Source organism: Ricinus communis, chromosome 4, assembly GCF_019578655.1.
Source record: "Ricinus communis isolate WT05 ecotype wild-type chromosome 4, ASM1957865v1, whole genome shotgun sequence".
Classification (NCBI taxonomy): domain Eukaryota; kingdom Viridiplantae; phylum Streptophyta; class Magnoliopsida; order Malpighiales; family Euphorbiaceae; genus Ricinus; species Ricinus communis.
In genome coordinates this window covers 6,523,006-6,528,531 of record NC_063259.1, presented here as the reverse complement: position 1 = coordinate 6,528,531, position 5,526 = coordinate 6,523,006, and the positions used below count along the sequence as shown (strand labels likewise).

The 5,526-nt window shown below is 35.8% G+C and overlaps 1 non-coding gene across 1 annotated transcript; it reads left to right on the top strand.

Annotated features, from left to right (window-relative positions):
* The first annotated feature begins 350 nt into the window (after window positions 1-350).
* LOC112534312 lies at window positions 351-454 on the top strand. Its single transcript, XR_003078608.1, has one exon. It is a non-coding gene; the product is annotated as a small nucleolar RNA R71 (small nucleolar RNA).
* The last annotated feature ends 5,072 nt before the right edge of the window (window positions 455-5,526 follow it).

Sequence of the window (5,526 nt, the reverse complement as noted above, 5' to 3'; positions counted from 1 at the left end):
TGAAGAAGAAGCAGACATACCTCTCGCATTACAATTTGCACTATAGTGTGGGCCACTACAAAACTCGTAGCCAAGCTATGCTGCTTGGACTGGCATCTAAAGCCGGTCGATCTTCTTGGCTAAAAGCTCCACCTGAGCTGCCAAGACTGATGCAGAATCTACTTGGTTCACCACTCCTTGCCATCCTGGGAAGACTGCCACTGATATGTGTTCATGGCCATCTCCTTAATTAAATTCTAGGCCTGCTCTAGCATCTCACTTTTGATGGCCCCACCTGCAACTGCATCTACTATCTGCCTCGTGGATGAATTCAAGCCACTGTAAAAGTCTTCACCTGCATCCATAATGGAAAACTGTGGTGTGAGCAACATCTCAACAAATCCTTGTATCTCTCCCACGCATCATACATGCTCTCATCATCAAACTGCATAAAAGAAGAAATTTCATTACGCATCTTTGCAGTCTTAGTAGAAGGAAAGTATTTATAAAGAAATTTCTCAGCTAAAGAACTCCAGGTGGTGATAGTGTTAGCTAGTGGGGACTATAGCCATCTCTTTGCTCTATTCCTCAAGGAAAATGGGAACAGCCTAAGCCTAATGGCATCATCGATAGTCCAATTTATCTTGAAGGTATCACAAATTCCCAAGAAATTCGTGATGTGGGCATTAGGATCTTCATTAGGCAAGCCCCAAAATTGTACACTCTGCTGCACTATCTAAATGACATTATCCTCTTTGCTTCAGCGATGTTGTTGGTGCCGTCTCCTATGTTTATTGGTGTATGGACAGGAATCTCAATTTGCTCCTCGTCCTCCATGTCTAATCGCTTTCTTAACTGCCTGAGGGATCGTTCTGGTCCGGGCAAAGGGTCTATTGGTGCAGGATTAGAACTCCTGGTCATAAACTACCTGAATTGAACATGGTAGCAACAACCCAATAAATAATTAAAAGAATAATTAAATAAAAAGCAATAAAAAAATGGAAAAGAAAAACGACTAAAGTAACAAATAGCAAACGACAAGTATTAAAATATTGTATGCAACTACAACTAAGGCAGTGAACCTATCAATGTAGCCTAGCACAACGACAAGTATTAAAATATCGTATCCCTCGGGAAAGTGAAATCCTAGAGTTACTACTTCATTCTTTGTTATCTAGCCTAAAACTAATGATTAAAAGCTAAGTTCTAAATAGGATGCAAAAACGAATGAGTAAATAGAACAATTAAGACAAGAAAGCAAACCCAAATGGGACCTAGATTAGTTAACAATCAAACAAAAGATAATAGATTGTTGAGTCCGATTATGCTACTCGTGGACGGATTCTTAACTGAATTAGGTTTCCCTCTCGAGATAACCGAATTCCTAAACCTAAGAACCTAAAGTTGGAATCTCTTCCTAACGATTGATTATTACGTTAGACTTAAGCTTTGATCTGCCTCTATTAATCTTTGTTAATTCTTAATCTGGCAAATTAATTAACCTTATCTCGACGTGAAAATTAACCTGATCTTGTAATTAAATCTCCAAACTCGATTAGAATTTCTCAATTGTTAAAAGGATTCTATGAATAGTAATCAACACATTCAATGTAAAGAAAACTGGATTTAATTATTAATTGTAAAAAGAATACAAGAAAGGAAACTCAACCAATCTCAACAGTTCAGTACTAAGCCAACATAGTAAGACACCCTAATGGGTTCAACCAATCTAGCTACACATGTTCATGTCTAAAATAAATAGTCATAATCAACACATGTTCATCTCCAAAACTCCTCCTCAATCTTCAATCCAAAACCCAAATCACGATTCTGACATTATAAGGTGGAATCCGTTTCCTAGAAGCCCTTTGAAATGCCTGACAACACGTCTAGCAAAATTACAACGGAAGATCAAAAGTCAAAATTGCTGATCCGGAACTCTCTCTTCTCTTTTTGGCTCGTTCCTTTTATTCATTGCACAAATACGGGCGTGTTCCAGCCCATGTCCCTTAACACGGGTCGTAGCATCGTTCTTAGGCTTGAACCCTGGTAAGGTGCCCAAAAGCGTGTGGAAGCTAGTCACATCTAGCCTCTCCTTGACAGGGAACAGGAGCTGCACCCACCATTCAGATAAGCTGGCAATGTTATCGGGCAGCCCATGGATAGTTATGTCCTCTTGCTTAGATATACAAATAACTAATCAAGTATGTTCCTAAGAAGTCTTATTTTATTTGATTTTATTTTCTTTCACTCTACGATCATCTAAACTTAATTAATTCCATTTTATTTCATTCTATTTTCCACCTGTCTATAATCCATCTAAATTTAGGTTATCTAGCATATATTTCTCTTACAACTACCTGGACCCTAGCCTTGCGCTTTAGTGCGTAGTTGGCATCGCTAAAAGTAGGGTCTCTATCCACTCCCACAGGCACTGTAGCCATCTCTTTGCTCTATCCCTTAAGGAAAATGGAAACAGCCTAAGTCGAATGGCATCATCGTAGTCCCATTAATCTTGAAGGTATCATAAATCTCCAAGAAGTTCGTGATGTGGGCATTAGAATCTTCACTGGGCAAGCCCCTAAACTGTACACTCTGCTGCACCGTCTGAATGCCATTTCGCTTAATTTTGAAATTATTCGCTGCAATAGGTGGCCTCAATATACTAGTGTGCGTCCCCTCCAAGGAAGGTCTAGCAAACTCATACATCGTCTTGTTTGCTTCAGCGATGTTGTTGTTGTCGTCTCCCATGTCTACTGGTGTATGGACAGGAATCTGAATCTCCTCCTCCTTCTTTACGTCTAATCGCTCTTTTACGTATTCATTTTGTCATATCCATAAAAATACCCCTCTTACGTGGTTGTTTTCTAATACTTATAGATATATCTCTCTCAAGGGGCTATTTTCTTATATTAACAAATATACCCCTTTTACGGGTTTTCTTTCTCATACCCATAAATATACCATACTTACAGGGTTGTTTTCTCATATTCATAAATATTCCAGTTTTATGATGCTCCTTTCTCACACTCATAATTATACCTCTCGAACGGGATTGTTTTCTCATATTCATAAATATACCCCTTTTACGGGATTCTTTTTTGACACTCACGAATATACCCCTCGAACAGGATTGTTTTCTCATATTCATAAATACACCCTTTTTACGGGGTTCTTTTCTAACACTCATGAATATACCCCTCCTACGGGGTTGTTTTCTCATATTCATAAATATACCCCTTTTACAGGCTTGTTTTCTCATACTCACAAATGTACCCCACTTAAAGGGTTATTTTCTTATATTGATAAATATACCCCTTTTACTTTATCATATTCACAAATATACCCCTCTTACGTGGTTGTTTTCTAATACTTATATATATATATATATCCCTCTTATAGGACTAGTTTCTTACATTAACAAATATACCCCTTTTACGGGGTTGTTTTGTCATACCCATAAATATATCCCACTTAGCGATTGTTTTCTCATGTTGATAAATATACCCTTTTACGGGGTTACTTTCTCAAACTCAGAAATATACCCCTTATACAAGGTTATTTTCTCATATTCATAAATATACCCCTTTTACGGGGTAGTTTTCAAACACTCACAAGTATACCCCTCTTACGGGGTTGTTTTGTAATATTTACAAGTATACCGCTCTTTTAGGGCTATTTTCTCAAATTAAAAACCCCTTTTTACGGGGTCTCTTTCTCATACTCACAAATATACCTCTTGTACGGAGTTGTTTTCTCATATTCATAAACATACCCTTTTTACAGGGTAGTTTTCTCACACTCATAAATATACTACTTCTATGGGGTTATTTTCTCAAATTAAAAAATGTACACCATTTACGGGGTTGTTTTCTCATACTCACAAATGTACCATTTTTACATGGTTGTCTTCTCATGTTAAAATATATGCCCCTCTTACAAAATTGTTTTCTCATATTTCTAAATATACTCCTTTTATAGGGTTGTGTTCTCATACTGATAAATGTATCCCACCTATGGAGTTATTTTCTTTTATTGACAAATATACCACTTTTACGGGTTTGTTTTCTCACACTAACAAATATACCCCTCTTACGGGGTTGTTCTCTAATACTTATAGATATACCCTCTTACCAGGTTGTTCTCTAGCACTTATAAATATACCTCTCTTACGGGATTGTTTTCTCATACCCATAGATATACCTATCTTACGAGGTTATTTTCTCATATTCATAAATATACCTGTTTTACTAGGGTTGCTTTCTCATACTCATAATTACACCCCTCGTACGAGATTGTTTTCTCATATTCATTAATATACCCTTTTATAGGATTCTTTACTCATACTCACATATATAAGCCACTTACGTGGGTATTTTCTAATAGTTACTAATATGCCGCTCTTTTGAAGTCCTATATTAAAAGATATACCACTTTCATATGGTTGTTTTCTCACACTCACAAACATATACCTCTTACGAAGTTGTTTTCTCATACTCATAATTATACCCTTATTACGGGGTTATTTTCTAATATTTACAAATATTACCCCTTTAACTGGGTTATTTTCTCATATTAAAAACTATAGCCTCTTGCGGGGTTGTTTTCTAATATTTACCTATATACCCCTCCTACGGGGTTGTTTTCTAATTTTTACCAATATACCCCTCTTACGGGGTTGTTTCTCAGATTAATAATATACCATTTATACGAGATTGTTTTCTAATACTCACAAATATACCACTCTTACTGGGTTGTTTTCTCATACTCACAAATATACCCAAATGCGGGGTTGTTTTCTAGTACTTACCAATATACCCCTCTTACGGGGTTGTTTTCTTATATTTATCGCTCTTACAGGGTTGTTATCTCATATTAAAAAATATACCACTTTTACGAGGTTGTTTTCTAATACTCACAAATATACACCTCTTACAGGGTTGTCTTCTTGTACTCACAAATATAGCCCTGTTGCTGGGCTGTTTTCTAATATTTATAAATATAACTCTCTTACGGGACTATTTTCTCATATTAAAGAATATAGCCCTTTTAGGAGTTGCTTTCTTGTACTCACAAATATACCAATCCTACGGGGTTCTTTTCTCATATTCATAAATATACCCTTTTTAAGGAGTAGTTTTCTCACACACAAATATACCACTCTTACGGGATTGTTTTCTCATATTAAAAAATGTACTATTTATACAAGATTCTTTTACTAATATACCCCTCTTACAGGGTTGTTTTGCTATACTAAAAAATATATTGCTTTTATAGGATTATTTTCTCATACTCACAGATATAGCCTTGTCACAGGGTTGCTTTCTAATATTTAAAAATATACCTCTCTTACCTTTTACACGGTTGCTTTTTCACACTTATAAATATACCCCTCTTACAAGATTGTTTTCTCATACTTACAAATATACCCTTTTTATGAGGTTGCTTTATCATACCCTTATTAGAGTGTTTTTTTTCTAATTTTTACAAATATAAGCCTCTTACATTGTTGTTTTCTCATATTAAAAAATATACTCTTTTTTTACG